This window comes from Nerophis lumbriciformis, linkage group LG20 (assembly GCF_033978685.3).
Source record: "Nerophis lumbriciformis linkage group LG20, RoL_Nlum_v2.1, whole genome shotgun sequence".
In the NCBI taxonomy this organism is placed as follows: domain Eukaryota; kingdom Metazoa; phylum Chordata; class Actinopteri; order Syngnathiformes; family Syngnathidae; genus Nerophis; species Nerophis lumbriciformis.
The window spans coordinates 5,413,543-5,433,415 of NC_084567.2; the positions used below are offsets into that span (position 1 = coordinate 5,413,543).

General features: G+C 41.4%; 1 protein-coding gene and 1 pseudogene across 1 annotated transcript in view; both read left to right on the top strand.

Annotated features, from left to right (window-relative positions):
• LOC133619255 (uncharacterized) overlaps positions 1 to 19,873 on the top strand; it is a 208,025-nt gene that overhangs the window by 50,927 nt on the left and 137,225 nt on the right. The gene's annotated exons all lie outside the window — the stretch shown is intronic.
• Positions 2,422 to 10,506, top strand: LOC133619350 (uncharacterized; annotated as a pseudogene).

A 19,873-nucleotide genomic window follows, 5' to 3' on the forward strand; every position in this document is an offset into this window, starting at 1 on the left:
TTTTCTACTTTAGCCCTGAAGAAAGAGATTAAAGGGGAACATTATCACAATTTCAGAAGGGTTAAAACCATTAAAAATCAGTTCCCAGTGGCTTATTTTATTTTTCGAAGTTTTTTTCAAAATTTTACCCATCACGCAATATCCCTAAAAAAAGCTTCAAAGTGCCTGATTTTAACCATCGTTATATACACCCGTCCATTTTCCTGTGACGTCACATAGTGATGCCAACACAAACAAACATGGCGCATAGAACAGCAAGCTATAGCGACATTAGCTCGGATTCAGACTCGGATTTCAGCGGCTTAAGCGATTCAACAGATTACGCATGTATTGAAACGGATGGTTGGAGTGTGGAGGCAGATAGCGAAAACGAAAATGAAGAAGAAACTGAAGCTATTGAGCCATATCGGTTTGAACCGTATGCAAGCGAAACCGACGAAAACGACACGACAGCCAGTGACACGGGAGAAAGCGTGGACGGATGCGGCGATCGCCTTCTAACCAACGATTGGTATGTGTTTGTTTGGCATTAAAGGAAACTAACAACTATGAACTAGGTTTACAGCATATGAAATACATTAGGCAACAACATGCACTTTGAGAGTGCAGACAGCCCAATTTTCATCAATTAATATATTCTGTAGACATACCCTCATCCGCGCTCTTTTCCTGAAAGCTGATCTGTCCAGTTTTGGAGTTGATGTCAGCAGGCCAGGGAAGCTAGGGTCGATATTCTTCTCTTGATCATTTTCGGTGGCATAAGGGACGGTGTGAGCCAAGACATCCAGGGGGTTTAGCTCGCTCGTCTGCGGGAACAAACTTCCGCCGTTGCTTGCCGTGCTACCGAGGTCCTTTGTCCCTGAATTGCTCACACACTCCAGCAGATTCAATGGGGGTCTGGCGGCAGATTTCTTTGACTTTATCGTTGGAAATGCATCTGCTTTGAGTGTCGCAGGATATCCACACATTCTTGCCATCTCTGTCGTAGCATAGCTTTCGTCGGTAAAGTGTGCGGAACAAACGTCCAATTTCTTGCCACTTTCGCATCTTTGGGCCACTGGTGCAACTTGAATCCGTCCCTGTTTGTGTTGTTACACCCTCCGACAACACACCGACGAGGCATGATGTCTCCAAGGTACGGAAAACAGTCGAAAAAACGGAAAATAACAGAGCTGATTTGACTCGGTGTTTGAGAAAATGGCGGATTGCTTCCCGATGTGACGTCACGTTGTGACGTCATCGCTCCGAGAGCAAATAATAGAAAGGCGTTTAATTCGCCAAAATTCACCCATTTAGAGTTCGGAAATCGGTTAAAAAAATATATGGTCTTTTTTCTGCAACATCAAGGTATATATTGACGCTTACATAGGTCTGGTAATAATGTTCCCCTTTAAATTGTTGCATTGCTCCTGTGTGGTGTCCGAGTGTAGGGGAGTTTGGGGTTTGAGGAGATGATTTATGGTGGAGAAAAGTTGCTTGGAGTTTCCAGGGCTATTGTTGATGATATTGGAGTAGAACCGGGACCGAATATCACTGAGGGACTTTGAATAGGCCTTCTGGTGTTCTCGATAGGCTATTTTGTGAACAGTGAGTCCATGAAACGCCGTTCAAGGACACGCCCCGCTCTCTTCATTTTCCGCAGCTCGCCGGTGTACCAGGGGGCTGAGTGCATGAAGGTGACTGTTCGGGTTTTGACAGGGGCATGGAGGTCTAGGAGGCTGCTCAGCGAAGTGTTGTAGAAGTCTACTGACTCAGTGACTGATGGGAAGTTGACAGAGGAGAGATGGTCGAGGTCAACGGCCAAGGTGTCCGGGTTAATGTTTTTTAGATTCCTGAAACTGATTTGGCGTTTGGGATTTTCAAGGGGGGACATTAAAAGGCAGCTCCATTGAAATGGCCTCGTGGTCAGACACACCCAGGTCATACACCAAGAGGTTGCTGATGGAGACAGAGTTGGTGATGACCAGGTCGAGAGTGTGGCCCCTGGTGTGTGTTGGAACATCAACATGTCGTGTCAGGTTGAGGCAATCTAAAAGATGCAGGAACTCCACAGCAGAGTGGCAGGAGGGGGTGTTAACATGAATGTTAATATCTCCACGTATTACAATATTGGCTGAGGTTGTGCAAAGTGTGGTGAGAAGGTCATGTATCTCTGGGATCAAAGCAGAGTTTCGTTTGGGGGGTCGCTAGATCAGGGGTATTGTCATGGAGAAAGGGGGTTTGCATTTAAATGCAAGGCATTCAAATGAGGAGTGCACAGGTAGTGGCAGGGGGGACGAATCAAATTTCCTTCGGTGTACAACAGCCAGGCCACCACCACGACCGGTGTTGCGGGCTTTGTTAAGGTAGCCGTAGCCAGAAGGACAAGCTTTATTCAGAGCAGAGTAAACCTCTGGTTGATGCCATGTTTCTGTGAGGCACATGAAGTCAACCTGTTTGTCAATTATGTGATCTTGAATGAAGGAGGATTTGTTATTGAGAGATTGTGCATTCAAAAGTTCAATTTTGACGTTTGTTGAGGTGGTGAGTTTGTGCAGGGGCCGTAGCAGGCTGTAATCCACTCCACGTTTTCTATCCTGCTTGGTGTGTGGAGGTCTCGCGGCGCTTCCCGTGCTGTCATGCAGTGGTCTCCTGACGTTTCCAGTAGGGATGTCCCGATCCGATATTTGGATCGGATCGGCTGCCGATATTTTCCAAAAATTGCGTATTGGCAAGGCATGGGGAAATGCCGATCCAGATCCAGTTTAAAAAAAACTCTGGTCCGTGTTTTCTAACGCACCGATTTAAAAAATACATTCCACTTTTCTGCTGCTCCGTAATTTCCGTTCCGCATTTTCCAGCACACCTTCAACACATCCACAGGTCTGTGAATTCTCACACAGTTGCTTTTATCTGCTGGCATTACACGACAGGCTCTTCTCACTCTTTCCTGTGTTTCCCTCTCACAGACAGCAAGTGCACCTTCTTACACACGTCACATACTGTCACGTCATACGTCACATACTGTCACGTCATACGTCACATACGTATACGTCCTCCCCGAGCAGAGAGGTAGCAGCATGGCTAACGTTAGCTGTGATGCTAGCGCAGCCGTGCGAGCAACGCTCCCTCTAAGGTGCTCGCCTGTGCAATTGCGCACTGTTTAAGCGTCCTCTGCGCATTGCAAATCTATGCCACACACAAAATCAAATAAATAAATAAGCGCATAACAATTTTCGACACATGGACACGACAGAGAAAACAGTTTTCGTCATCATTGTTCAAATATTGTGACGTCTGTCGAGACGCTTATCTCCATTCGGTGCCACACGCTAGAGATGCGCGGATAGGCAATTATTTCATCCGCAACCGCATCAGAAAGTCGTCAACCATCCGCAATCCACCCGATCTAACATTTGATCAGAACCGCATCCGCCCGCATCCGCCCGCATCCGCCCGTTGTTATATATCTAATATAGACGATGCAAGGCATTAGTGAGGTTATAAAACTTTTGCCTGTTAAAGAAAGGAGACTGATCCAATGCAGCACAGACATTCGCGTGCCACGCTGTCACGACCCAGACGCACACCAGTGCGCAATCATATGGGAGCCGCGCTGAGCGCACCTCCAAGCGCGTCTCGCTGCCGGCGACGGCCGGGTATATGGGCCCGACGCTCTAGCGCTATCCATTTTCAGGGCTAGTTGATTCGGCAGGTGGGTTGTTACACACTCCTTAGCGGGTTCCAACTTCCATGGCCACCGTCCTAGCTGCTGTCTATATCAACCAGGGTGAGCCCCACCCCTTTCGTGAGCGCACTGCGCGCGGAGTGACCCCTGTTACGCGCCCCCGGCAACAGGGGTGGCGGGCAGGTAAGCTGCGCGGGCGGAGCGCGCGGAGTGACCCCTGTTACGAGCCCCCGGCCACGGGGGTGGCAGGCAGGTATGCTGCTTACCTGCTGCGCGTGACGCCGGCCGCGGCGAAGGCGGACGAGGCGGGGTGTCGGTGCGGTGGGCGCGGTGGTGACCCTGGACGTGCGTCGGGCCCTTCTCGCGGATCGCCTCAGCTACGGCTCCCGGTGGGGCCCTCTTGGGGGAAGGGGCCTCGGTCCCGGACCCCGGCGAGGCGTCACTTCTCCGCTCCGTAAAAGTGTCCATCTCTTTATTTTTTTTTCTTCTGTTGTGGCATATGCAGCAGGTGCCTGCTCGTTTTTCGTATGTGGGTAACAACATTTAACTATGTATATATATTTCCCAATTGGTTTAACTGCCACCCGCCTGAATCTATTTAAAATCTAATTTTTTTTTAACCACCCGACCCGACCCGACCCGCGGATAAAATCAAATTTTTTTAAATTTCATCCGCCGGATCCGCGGATAATCCGCGGACTCCGCGGTTGTGCCCGCAAACCGCGCATCTCTACCACACGCCCACACCATCAAAATCCCGAGGCAAAAATGTCCACATCAACACCGTATGAAAAAATTAGTGATTTTTTTAGTTGTGATTTCCTTCTCTGCATGGAAGTTTAAAAGTAGCATATATTAATGCAGTATGAAGAAGAATGTTTTAATGTAGACATGCAAGCCTTGAAAGAAAATTTTGAAAATCAAGACTACATTTCCTGCAAATGGGTGCATTTCTACCCTATATTTTAACTTTAGATTTATTCTCATATCAAACTCTTTTGGCTGTCTTTTTGACACTTACATCCGGCGCCCCCCTCCACACCCTGGATTATAAATAATGTAAATAATTCAATGTGATTATCTTGTGTGATGACTGTATTATGATGATAGTATATATCTGATAGTATATATCTGTATCATGAATCAATTTAAGTGGACCCCGACTTAAACAAGTTGAAAAACTTATTGGGGTGTTACCATTTAGTGGTCAATTGTACGGAATATGTACTTCACTGTGCAACCTACTAATAAAAGTCTCAATCAATCAATCAAACCACATAGAATCATCATACTGCTGTGATTATATGCATCAAGTGTTCATTCAAGGCTAAGGCAAAATATCGAGAAATATATTGTAGTATGATGCAGTATGATGATTCTATGTGTTTTGATTGATTGATTGAGACTTTTATTAGTAGGTTGCACAGTACAGTACATATCCCGTACAATTGACCACTAAATGGTAACACCCCAATAAGTTTTTCAACTTGTTTAAGTCAAGGTCCACTTAAATTGATTCATGATACAGATATATACTATCAGATATATACTATCATCATAATACAGTCATCACACAAGATAATCACATTGAATTATTTACATTATTTATAATCCAGGGTGTGGAGGGGGGCGCCGGATGTAAGTGTCAAAAAGACAGCCAAAAGAGTTTGATATGAGAATAAATCTAAAGTTAAAATATAGGGTAGAAATGCACCCATTTGCAGGAAATGTAGTCTTGATTTTCAAAATTTTCTTTCAAGGCTTGCATGTCTACATTAAAACATTCTTCTTCATACTGCATTAATATATGCTACTTTTAAACTTTCATGCAGAGAAGGAAATCACAACAAAAAAAATCACTAATTTTTTCATACGGTGTTGATGTTGAAATTTTTGCCTTACATTTTGATGGTGTGGACGTGTGGCACCGAATGGAGATAAGCGTCTCGACAGACGTCACAATATTTGAACAATGATGACGAAAACTGTTTTCTCTGTCGTGTCCGTGTGTCGAAAATTGTTATGCGCTTATTTTTTTATTTGATTTTGTGCGTGGCATAGATTTGCCGTGCGCAGAGGACGCTTGAGCAGGCGCGCACCTTAGCGGCTGCGCTAGCATCACAGCTAACGTTAGCCATGCCGCTACCTCGCTCTCTGCTGGGAGAGGACGTATACGTATGTGACATATGACGTGACAGTATGTGACGTATGACGTGACAGTATGTGATGTATGACGTGACAGTATGTGACGTGTGTAAGAAGGTGCGCTCGCTGTCTGTGAGAGGGAGACACAGGAAAGAGTGAGAAGAGCCTGTCGTGTAATGCCAGCAGCTAAAAGCAACTGCGTGAGAATTGTGAATGTGCTGAAGGTGTGCTGGAAAATGTGGAACGGAAATTACGGAGCAGCAGAAAAGTGGAATGTATTATTTAAATAGGTGCGTTGGAAAAAATTTTAAACTGGATCTGGATCGGCATTTTCCCATGCCTTGCCGATACGCAATTTTTGGCAAATATCGGCAGCCGATCCGATCCAAATATCGGATCGGGACATCCCTAGCTGGAGGTAGGGGGTAGCAGGTAGGTGCTGATATAAAAAGTGGCTGATTGCAAGATCAGAAAAGTAAAAAGTTAGTGCTGTTTGAAAGAGTATGAAAAAGTAGCGCAGAAAAAACTATAAATCGCGAGTGGAGAAGCGGTGAACAAACAGCGCCAGCGTCCTCTCCCAAGCCTGGGGGTGCACGAGTGCTGCCGGCCCGGGGCATATATAACAGGGTATGTACAATGTTATATATAATATAATATACTCTACAATGTGTTATAGAACAAATATACAAACAAATGTACATGGACTATTAAAGCAGTCCATTAGAGATGAATGGACTGAGTAGTCCTCGATTCGATTCTGCGCTCGGGATCTTTCTGTGTGGAGTTTGCATGTTCTCCCCGTGACTGCGTGGGTTCCCTCCGGGTACTCCGGCTTCCTCCCACCTCCAAAGACATGCACCTGGGGATAGGTTGATTTGCAACACTAAATCATCCCTCGTGTGTAAATGTTGTCTGTCTATCTGTGTTGGCCCTGTGATGAGGTGGCGACTTGTCCAGGGTGTACCCGGCCTTCCGCCCGACAGCAGCTGAGATAGGCTCCAGCACCCCCCGTCACCCCAAAAAGGATAAGCGGTAAGAAATGGATGGCTGGATGGAGAATAAGCACTGTTGATAAAGACATTGCTATGAACGTGGTCTCTGTTGCCCTCTAGTGGTAGGATAGGGTAACTACTGTGTAACAAGAAGTATTAACAGGGTGAAAGTTGAGCTGGCGAATTATATATCGTCAAGCAGAAACATTGTTGCAAACAAACACTCGGTTAAGTCTCCATCTAACACATTATAGGCATTTTAGCATTAATAACCGTGCTATATTCGATGTATACTTACATTTTAGTCAGGAACGCACACAATGCTGTGCCCGAAACACCTACCCAGGGAGGCGTTTGGTTGGCATCCTGACCAGATGCCTGAACCACCTCATCTGGCTCCTCTCCATGTGGCTTTACTTTGAGCTCCTCATGGATGACAGATCTTCTCACCCTATCTCTAAGGGAGAGACCCACCACCCGGCGGAGGAAACTCATTTCGGTCGCTTGTACCCGTGATCTTGTCCTTTCGGTCATAACCCAAAGCTCATGACCATAGGTGAGGATGGGAACGTAGATCGACCGGTAAATTGAGAGCTTTGCCTTCCGGCTCAGCTCCTTCTTCAACACATCCGCATTACTGAAGACGCCGCACCGATCCGCCTGTCAATCTCACGATCCACTCTTCCCTCACTCGTGAACAAGACTCAGAGGTACTTGAACTCCTCCCCTTGGGGCAAGATCTCCTCCCCAACCCGGAGATGGCACTCCACCCTTTTCCGGGCGAGAACCATGGACTTGGACTTGGAGGTGCTGATTCCCATCCCAGTCGCTTCACACTCGGCTGCGAACCGATCCAGTGAGAGCTGAAGATCCTGGCCAGGTGAAGCCATCAGGACCACATCATCTGGAAAAAGCAGAGACCTAATCCTGCAGCCACCAAACCAAATACCCTCAACGCCTTGACTGCGCCTAGAAATTCTGTCCATAAAAGTTATGAACAGAATGGGCGACAAAGGGCAGCCTTGGCGGAGTCCAACCCTCACTGGAAACGCCACGCAGTCCCATTAATATTATGTATAGTATATCAATATATGTGTATATATACATGAATACACACATATGTATGGGATATATATATATATATATATATATATATGTATATATATATGTGTGTGTGTGTGTGTGTGTGTGTGTGTGTGTGTGTATATATTTATATATATGTAGATGCTACTTGTAGTCGGCTTTCGGCCCTCGGCCCTCGGCCAAACTTTTTTTAGCCAAATGTGGCCCTCGAGTCAAAAAGTTTAGAGACCCCTGCACTGGCCTTTCTAGAGCTTTTCAGCTCTTTAGTATTCAAACCATTACTGCATTTAAACATGTTCTACAACCTGTCACTATTTACACTTCACGCACCCTCTTTATTAACCAGTAGAATTGTCCTTTGTTGCCTTTCTTCCTCTCCACCATGTTATTGCTTGTATGCACTTTGTGTGTGCGTTTTGACACACTCAACATCATGCGCCTCGGCTCTGTAGTCACCACCGCACAGCGGCATTCAGATGAAAGAACGGTACCGGTACTTTTCAAAGGTGGTATAGTACCGATTTCAATTGATTAGTATCACAATACTTTATTAGTAGCAGTATACTGTACAACCCTACTACACACACATACAGTACATAGAAGAAAGTGTGTTTTTGTTGTTTGTGTCTTGCAGACGTCCAGCAGCTGATCGGTAATCCAGAAGAAGTTTCCCCTCAGTTAGGGGGGAGCTCCACTTTGAAGCAGGAGACTCCAAAACCACCCTGCATTAAAAAGGAAGAGGAGGAACTCTGCATCACTCAGGAGGGAGAGTGTCTTCTAGGACGAGAGGAAGCTGATTACACCAAGTTTCCACTGAGTATTCTCTCTGTGAAGACTGAAGATGATGAAGAGAAACCACAAGTAAACAACCTCTTAGCTCCACTATCAGATAGTGAGGCTGAAGACGAGGTTGAAGAAACTTTGAGCAGCGATAAAGACTGTGAAGGTGATATGAGGACTCACACTGACAGCAAACACTCTGAATGCTCTACAAAGAAGAGAGGTAAAACATGTTTGAGCTGCTCAGTTTGTGCTAAAAGTTTTACTAAAAAGAGCCGTTTGACTCGACACATGAGAACACACACAGGAGAAAAACCATTCAGTTGTCCAGTTTGTAGCAAAAGCTTTTCCCGAAATTGTGGTTTGACTAAACACATGAGAACACACACAGGTGAAAAACCATTCAGTTGTTCAGTTTGTGGCGAAAGCTTTTCTCGAAATTGTGGTTTGACTGAACACATGAGAACACACACAGGAGAAAAACCATATAAGTGTTCAGATTGTGGCAAAAGCTTTTCTATTAAGAGCATATTGACTCGACACATAAGAACACACACAGGTGAAAAAACATGTTCTTGTTCAGTTTGTGGCAAAAGCTTTTCTCGAAATATCAATTTGACTCACCACATGAGAACACACACAGGTGAAAAACCATTTAGTTGTTCAGTATGTGGCAAAAGCTTTTCTCGAAATATCAATTTGACATACCACATGAGAACACACAGGTGAAAAAAAATTTAAGTGTTCAGTTTGTGGCAAAAGCTTTTCTGTTAAGGGCAATTTGACTAAACACATGAGAACACACCCTACAGAAAAACCATTTAGTTGTTCAGTGTGCTGTAGAAGGTTCCCACATAATGCAGACACAGTAAGACACTCAAGAACACACAAGGAAAAATAACCAATTAGCTGTTTAGTTTGTGGTATTTTGCTCATATGTGGCGACATCCACCCTACCCAGGACCTCCTCACTGCTTCTTTCACAAATATCTGAGGTATTCCTACAAACTTGGATTAGTTGAAGCATAATCTTATCCACTCATGACCCCATGTCTTCTCTGTATGTGAAACCTTCCTGAACAGTAAGATAGATGATGCTCCAAGTGCTTGGTTACTCCTTCTTCAGTCCAGGGACCTGGGGCCTCATGTGTCAGGTTTGTGCACGCTCAAAAACCTGCACTACACCCTTTTTCACTGCAAAGTTGAGATGTATCAAAACTGACATTGTGATGCTGGGTAACTGTTTGCATAACCAAGTGCCAACTTTTACTTTTCAGACTGATTGATGTGCAAATCAGAGACATATGAACAATTAACACCCACAACCCAACCCCCACCTCCCTCGACATTCGGGCATAACAGGTTCAATCCGGCCCGCGAGATGAGTTTGCGAAGTGTAAAATTCAGCTGCATTTTTAATGAAAGAAACTGCTGTTCTAAATGTGTCCACTGGATGTCGCAATAGCAATTATGTTAGGCAAGCAAGTAGTTTATACCGGGGCGAGCAAGTATACCAAGCAAGAGGTACACGGTAAAGTGGGGCTGTGACTCCTCCCCCTCCACCCAACGTAAAACAGGAGTAAAATAAGCAATCAGTAACCCCACTTAAAATGCAGCATGAGACACTGCACACTGATATAGTTCTGTGAAAATGATTGTCTTCTGTGCAAATGTAAAGAAAGTGAACAGTGTGTGATTTACTGCAATACTGTCAGTCTTTGAACTTTTTATTTGTGCTTTGTTGAAATTGTTCACACATTGCACAGCTTTTATTTTTCTACACATTATGCCTAGAAGACAGGAAGTAACTCAACACTCTTGAATAGTTTCTACCTCGGTTTGTATGGTTTGTTGAGTTAGCACAGGATTAATATGTGGAAATGACAAATGAGGTAGTTGATACATAGAATAGTTTTTATTCATGCTTTATTTTGTTTGTTGTTCAATCCTAGATGGATTGTGACTGAAAGTTTAATAGAAACACTGAGATTAGGTCTAAATTCATTGTGTTCTTCAAGGTGTTTTTGAAAATGCACCATTTTTTTCCCTCTACATTTTTAACTAACAAAGTGTTTTGTCAAGATGATTATTTGTGATATGTACATTTTCAGAATGTGCTGGTTCTATTTTTGGCCAGACTAAAATAAAGAAAATAATCCGAAGTTGTCGTAGTCGTATTTTTAAGTTATCATGCCATGATTTTACCCGTCCCGCCCACGTGGAAATAGATTTTCCTCCATGCGGCCCCTGAGCTAAAATGAGTTTGACACCCCTGCTGTAATGTGACTCATGTGAGCAGGTTACTGTATAAACACATTTTGTTATAAGTTATAAAAATGTGTTCAGTTCTCAGAGACACATCAATGTCAGGCTGACAATCGCTCTTCCGCTTTCTCCAAACACGAGAACAAAGCAGCTCCTACTGACTTGTGATTGGTCAGACCGTGCCCATCTTAATCACATGGCTAATTTCAATATAATAAATTGCGATGTAACACAATTGAATATCTTATATGCTCAGACGCGGTAAGACAATGTGTTTATATATGTTTAGATTGGGTTATGATTTGAGTTGAGTTGAGTTTGACTTTATTTGGAACATGCAAGCATACAACATGATACATCACAATTTCCAGTTTCTCTTTTCAACATGTTGGAAAACGAGTAGGAAGAAGCAGAGCTTATTTAATCCTACCCCTTTTCTTTTACATAACTGTTGCTAAAACTTTTGTTCACTTCCTGTTCTCAATTTATTCACAATATACTCCATAAGTAATCACAATAAAAATAAATAAATAAATAATAATTGGCAAAGTAAGTCATATTACATATGATGAGATAAGTAAGATTATTTTGAGAATGAAAGAATGGATGGATGAAATAAATCCAGAATCTTTATCATGGTTCTTCTTCTGTGTACTTTGTAAACACTTTAAGTTTGAAGAGTTTCTTGAAGTGGATCCTATTAGTACATTGTTTGATTGCTTTGCTTAATCCTTTCCATCATTTAATTCCACATACTGATATACTGAAGGTTTTAAGTGTTGTACGTGCATACAAATGTTTTAAATTACATTTTTTCTCTTAGATTATATTTCTCCTCTTTTTTTGAGAAGAATTGTTGTATACCGGTATTCATGGGTAGCAGATTATAGTTTGCTTTGTGTATAATTTTAGCTGTTTGCAAATTCACTATGTCATGGAATTTCAGTATTTTTGATTCAATAAATAAAGGATTTGTATGTTCTCTATATCCAACATTATGCATTATTCTAACTGATCTTTTTTGTAACACCGTTAATAAAGTATACTTTTGTAGTTATTTTCCCATATTTCTACACAGTAACTCAGATATGGTAACCCTAACGAGCAGTAGAGAATATGAAGTGATTTTTGGTCTAGAACATGTTTTGCTTTATTCATTATTGATGTCTTTCTTATTATTATTATTAGCCTTTATTTAACCAGGTAAAATCCCATTGAGATCAAAGATCTCTTTTCCAAGGGAGACCTGGCCAAGAGGGCAGCAGCAAGGTTACATTAAAAACAGTAAACAAATACATAAAACATCACATTTACAACATTAAAACTTGCTCACATGACACATGTGCATACAGACAAGGTGGACTGCAGTCCTTTCACAGAAGCTTTAAACTCATTCAACGTAACTAGGGTTTGAAGTTTAATGTTCGATTGTAGGTTATTCCAAGCCTTCGGTGCTGAAAACCTAAATGCTTTCTTGCCCAGTTCAGTTCTTACTTTGGGGACGACAAATTGCAGAACATTCATTGAACGAAGATTGTGACTTCCTTGTTTCTTTGTTAAAAGACAAGACAGATAAGATGGAGTGATACCCAGAATGGTTTTGTAGATGAAAACATACCAATGATTGAGGCGTCGAGCACATAAAGATGTCCAGTTAACCATTGAGTATAACACACAATGGTGAGTAAGTTGGTGATGAATCTCAGTGCCCCGTGGTACACACTATCCAGCTTGTGGACACAAGCAGCAGTAGCATTCATGTACAACACATCTCCATAGTCAATAACAGGTAAAAAGGTTGTTTCCACCAATTTCTGTTTCACAGTAAAAGAAAAGCAAGACTTGTTTCTATAATAAAATCCCAGTAAAAGTTTCAGTTTTTTTTTTTACAACATACTGAATGTGCTCCTTAAAACTCAAGTGGTCATCAATTAAAAATCCTAAATATTTAAAAGCAGATACTAACATAATCTCTTGCCCATTTCTTGTTAAAATGTTCTCACACAGTGATGATCTTACAGTTTTTGATGTGGTAAAGAGCATACACTTTGTTTTCTCTGCATTTAAAACCAGTTGAAGATAGCAAAGTTGTTCTTGTACTCTGTCAAATGCATGTTGTAGATATTTAAAAGCCTCAGCAAGAGTTTTTTGCTACTTTATGTTGTATATTTTTTTACATGAGATTTCCAGTTCAATTTATCATCAATCATTATACTTAGAAATTTGGTTTCATTTACTCTTTCAATTTCTATTCCGTCTATTTGTATTTGTGTTTGACTTTCTCTTCTACTGTTACCAAATAGCATTATTTAGTTTTATTTAGATTCAACGATAGTCTGTTTTTGGTCAAACCATCTTTTTAATTTGTTAATTTCTTCTGTTATTATTTGTATTATCTTCTGTGTGTTCTCTCCTGAACAAAACACTGTTGTATCATCCGCAAATAATTCTAACTTGAAATCTTTTGTAACTTTACAAATGTCATTTATATAGAGATTGAATAATTTAGGTCCCAGTATTGATCCCTGAGGTACAACACAGGATATATTTAGCGTTGTAGATGTGTGTTCGCCCAGCTTCACGTATTGTTTCCTGTTTGTTAGATAACTTCTTATCCAGTTTAAGACTAACCCTCTAATGCCGCATTGCTCTAGTTTTTTGATTAAAATATTGTGATTAATTGTGTCAAATGCTTTGGTTAGATCCATAAACACTGCTGCTGCACATTTTTTAATATCTATTGCATTGGTAATTTCTTCTGTAATTTCAATTAAAGCCATTGAAGTTGAAACATTAGCTCTGTATCCATACTGGTTGTCTTCGATTATTTTATTTTTGTTTGTGAAACTCTCTAATCTGTTATTGAACCGTTTTTCAACGATTTTAGAAAATTGTGGAAGTAAGGAAACGGGTCTATAATTTGTAAATTGGTGTTTGTCTCCATTCTTATAAATTGGTGCAACTTTAGCTATTTTCATTTTGTTTGGAAATTTACCTGTTTGAATTGATTGGTTACTAATATACTGAGATCTCTTCAATAACCTTTTTTATCGTTTCCATATCAATTCCGTTACAATCAGTTGAAGTCTTAGATTTCCATTTTTTCACAATTGTAACTATTTCCTCCTGTGTCACATTACTGAGGAACATGGAGTTGGGATTTGGCTCTATGGTATCATTATAGTCCTCAATTGAAACTGGGTCTGGAATCCTTTCTTCCAATTTTGGTTCAATATTTACAAAGTAATTATTGAAGCTTTCAACTACTCCATTTATGTTGTCATTATTTTTATTTCTTTCTAAGAAGTATTGGGGGTAATCCCTCTTAGTGCCATTTTTAATAATGCTATTGAGGATGCCCCATGTTGCTCTCATATTATTTTTGTTCCTGTCCAATAATTCACTGTAATATTCTTTACTACATGATCGTAGTATGTTTGTTAACTTGTTTTTATACTTTTTGTACTTAATTTCTGCCTCTGTAGTTCTTTGTGCTATAAATTTTCTATATAGTGTATTCTTCTTCTTACAGGCATTGTTAAATCCTTTTGTCATCCATGGTTGATTATTCTTTCGCTGCTTACTATTGAGTTGTTTCCATGGACAATGTTTGTCATAAAGTATTATGAACTTGTTTAAGAAATGTTCATATGCTTCATCAACCCATACTTGCCAACCTTGAGACCTCCGATTTCGGGAGGTGGGGGGCGGGGCGTGGTTGGGGGCGTGGTTAATATATATATATATATATATATATATATATATATATATATATATATATATATATATATATATATATATATATATATATATATATATATAAGAAATACTTGACTTTCAGTGAATTCTAGCTATATATATATATCCATCCATCCATTGTCTACCGCTTATTCCCTTCGGGGTCGCGGGGGGCGCTGGAGCCTATCTCAGCTACAATCGGGCGGAAGGCGGGGTACACCCTGGACAAGTCGCCACCTCATCGCAGGGCCAACACAGATACACAGACAACATTCACACTCACATTCACACACTAGGGCCAATTTAGTGTTGCCAATAAACCTATCCCCAGGTGCATGTTTTTGGAGGTGGGAGGAAGCCGGAGTACCCAGAGGGAACCCACATATATATATATATATATATATATATATATATATATATATATATATATATATATATATATATATATATATATATATATATAAATAAATAAAAGAAATACTTGAATTTCAGTGTTCATTTATTTACACATATACACACACACATAACACTCATCTACTCATTGTTGAGTTAAGGGTTGAACTGTCCATCCTTGTTCTATTCTCTGTCACTATTTCAGAACACACACATTATACAAATATACATTATAAAATCAATAAGAAAACGGGAGCTCTAATTTGGGAGTCTGAATTAGGATCAGAAGTTCCTATATAAACATTGCACACTCACGTCGCCACTTTGTATTGATTACTGCAGCTGTGCACTGGATTCATTCACAAATACAAACTACAACTCACAAACACTTTAGAGTTAGGCTCCACCATCAGAATGTGTACTTAAACTTATAAAGATCACATGGATATTATTCAGTGAGTTGATTCACCAAAACTAACCTGTTATACAGGAGGAAAAAGCACACAGGACGTTTCAATTGTTCACAGACTGGTCGCGCTCATCAGAATGACAAGACACTTCCGGTCTGCAGGTGATAGCATTCAATTGGGAAGAAACGCTCTACTGCCTCCTACTGACCAATGTGAATACTGATAAATGTGTAATGACAGCTCCAAAAACGAATTCACACCACAAAATAAACTAAATAAATCAACACAAAAATGTGACACATTATGGGTGGGTCACATATGCATGTACAGTAGATGGCAGTATTGTCCTGTTTAAAAGTGTCACAACATTGCTGTTTACGGCAGACGAACTGCTTTACGTAGACGAAGACTTGACTGCTGTTGTTGTGTGTTGTTACCGCGCTGGGAGGACGTTAATGAAACTGCCTAACAATAAACCCACATAAGAAACCAAGAACTCGCCCTCGATCATTCTACAGTTATAACGTGATTGGGCAGGCAGGCTGTTTACATTGTGGGAAAGCGGACGTGTGAACAGGCTGTCAACACGTCACTCAGGTCCGCATGGAGCTGGAGGGGGCGTGGCCTCCAGCTCCGCCTGAATTTCGGGATATTTTCGGGAGAAAATTTGTCCCGGGAGGTTTTCGGGAGAGGCGCTGAATTTCGGGAGTCTCCCGGAAAATCCGGGAGGGTTGGCAAGTATGATCTACACTCTCAGTGCTTTTCTTCTTTATTCAGAGTAATCATTTGACGTTCTAAAGGTTTTTAACTAAAACAACTAAGTAGATTGAAAAAATATTTCTGTGTTTCTTGTAGTGTTTAAAATTTATGATTTTTTTCTTCGATGTTTGCCCTTTTTCTGGTTTGAACAACAGCTGTGGAAAAAGTCTGTGCACGTGCTTGTATATATATATATATTTTTATTTTCAAACAGTAGTTGTCCATTATTTGATGTTTTGCTAACCGTTGTTTTAAAACAAGATTCAATTGCCTTTATTTTTGAAAAAAAAAAAAAAAAAACCTGCTGTGGAGTAGGAAACGGAAGTTGCTGGCTTCTAGCGCATGCGCAAATGTACTTGAAGCGAAGCAAAAAAGAGGAAGACCGCATGCTATGGTTGTTCGGAGAATTTTCGAAATCACGATCTTAAAGTCATATGATTCACAGCAAATATAGCAACAAATATCTCAATTGGTATTTTCCAAAGCCACGAAACGTGCATTGAGTTTGGAGCGATATCTGAAGTGAAGATTGAAGACGTGATAGAAGATGGACGACTACTGCTATGCTAAGATGGCGACGTCCGCTAAAAGAGAACATGAAAGAGAATCAACTTCCAGCAAATCACCAACGGAGATAAAGACGAAAGATGAAGGTGAGTGACTTGAAGTTTTGTCATTTGAATACTATTTCAAGCCCTTAAAGACGAAATGAGCCGACCTTGTTGAAGAATGTAAAGAAAGAGCCGCCATGATTGTTAGCTTGAAGAAGGCAGTGGAGTTCACATCAGAGGAGATGAAAGAATGCAAAAGTCAAATGAAGAAAGTGGAAGAGCAAAACAAGCGTTTGTGTAAAGAAAATAATGATGTGAAAGAAGAGATGTTGGGGAAGAGTAAGAGATGTGCAGTGTGTGAAAAGAAGACTGGACCATGAATGGGCGAGGGCGGACCTACGTCACTTCCGCCCTCCAATCCCCTAGCAACGCAGTCGCCATATTGAATTCGTTGAAAACAAACCAGCTCACAGCGAACACAGCATTGACAGAAAAGGCATTTAACGAGGTTTCACGGCATTTTAAACTGTTCTAAATGGCCTATGATTATGTAAATAGTCTTTCCAGTGAGGCTAGGTTAAGATACGAGTTAAAATGTTCTGTAGTCGGATTAAACGACTGCCCTTACCGCCTTCCAGCAGATGCGTGGACTGATAATCCTACACAATGGCCGGACATGGAATTTGGAAATCTTTATGTCTATCTCACAAGCGCACCAGGTCGGTTGTTAGCTTCGGTTGTTATATAACGAATAAATCACATAAAAATGGTTAAATCACCCAAGGTATGTTGATAAATGATAATAAGGATGACACGGTGGCTACCAGTATCTGTATATTTATTATATCTGTAGAGAGCTCATTCAAATTCAGTTCAGTATTATGATTTATTATTTGCTGAATTACTGGAAATAGCCTTTATACCGTATGTTATTGTTGTGCAACAACAACAACTTCAGCTGTCGAACGTTATTCAGTAAAAATTCAACGGGTTCAACATTAGCATGGACCAAGTTGTGGTTAAGAAGGTGGATTTTTGTTCCTTATATTTACCAGAAACGAAGTGATCCGAACACTCGACCCGGGATTTTGGGGGGACTCCAGTGAGAACCGTCCTCGTTTTCCCGGTGTAAAGCTGCGAGCCATTTGTCTCGTCTCTGTGGGCTTTTAGCACGCTTTGGCAGAACAAAATACGACCTTTGTTTTCCCTGTTTCCAGTTGTGGTTTGCACAACCAAAAACAACACAGTTTTTTGGCATTTTGGAGGCAGAATGACGGGTTTAATCAGCGCAGGTCGACAGGTTAAAGAGTAATGGCGACGGTTTGTTTTCAACGCCAGTCAGGTTGCTATGGCTCGAAGAACCCGTATGTAGCTCAGTTGCCCAGATGTCGGCCCTGCCCCATTGATTAACGTGGACCCCCACTTAAACAAGTTGAAAAACGTATTCGGGTGTTACCATTTAGTGGTCAATTGTACGGAGTATGTACTGAACTGTGCAATCTACTAATAAAAGTTTCAATCAATCAATCAATCAAAAAACCACATGTCTACATCAACGTGCAGTAGATAGGAGGTAATAAAGAACAAGAAAATAAAAAATGTATGCTTTGTTCAAACACTAATGGTAAAATAAGATAGCTGGTAGTGTTTTTGTTATACTGTAAAGTTCAATTTTGAATGACAATAAAAATAAGTCTAAGTTACAAACATGTGAGCCTCTTTAAATATTTGTATTTATTTCTAGCTCTTATTTTCTGGTTTTTCTAAAAAAGTTGTATTGAATTCCTTTGGTATGGTATGATAACAGATAGTTTATGTTAAAAATGTGCCTGAAATTAAACAAAGCCCCAAATTCGAAAAGACAACTTTCACTAAGGGTGTGACACGAATATTCAAGAAACTGAATTCAGAAAAATTTAAACAGAAAACCTGAATTAAATTTGTTTTTCATATTGCTATAGTCATTTTAATTTATTTATTTTATGTGTTATTTATTTGTTACTAGTTCTTTTAGATTATATTTAAAATTGAGTTTTGGTGCTACTGCTTTTACGTTTTCAAATTAATAAATGTAGTTGTTTATCGTGATTCCAAAATCTCTCAAAATAATCGTTATTAATTTGACCTTAACAACTACTTTGCGAGGTTTGAGGCACTTAGCACCACTCCGGCGAGAAAATCCATCCCTCGCCCTGATGAGCAGCCGCTCAACCTGGATATAGCGGATGTCCGGAAAACCCTGAGGAGAGTGAACCCCCGGAAAGCACCGGGACCTGATGACATTCTGGGCAAGGTGCTTAAGGGATGTGCAGACCAGCTGGCTGGGGTTCTCACAGACATCTTCAACATCTCGCTGACCCAGGCTGTGGTACCATCATGTTTTAAGACGGCCACAATCATTCCAGTGCCAAAAAAACCCACAATCTCCTCCCTCAATGATTACCGCCCCGTTTCACTCACCCCCATCGTAATGAAGTGCTTCGAGAGGCTGGTAAAGGAATATATTGTCTCCAGACTTCCCCCCACATTCGACCCATACCAGTTTGCTTATCGCCCTAACCGCTCCACAGAGGACGCCATCTCCTCTGCACTCCACCTGAGCTTAGAACATCTGGAAGGAAAGGACACACACGTGCGTATGTTGGTCCTGGACTTCAGCTCAGCATTCAACACCATCATCCCGCAGCACTTGGTGAGCAAACTGGCCCCCCTTGGATTCAGTACCCCACTATGCAACTGGCTGCTTGACTTCCTCACAGACAGACCCCAATCTGTGAGAGTGGGCAACAACACCTCCAGTGCCATCTCCCTGAGCATCGGCTCCCCCCAGGGCTGCGTCCTGAGTCCGCTGCTGTTCACGTTGATGACTCATGACTGCTGCGCTAGGTCCACTACTAACCACATTGTGAAGTACACGACAGTAGTGGGCCTCATCCGTGACAACAACGACATGGACTACAGGGAGGAGGTGAAACATCTGGTTGACTGGTGCAGAACCAACAACCTGGTCCTGAATGTCAACAAGACCAAGGAGATCATCGTTGACTTCAGGAAGCACCAGTCCAGCCACGCTCCACTCTTCATCAACGG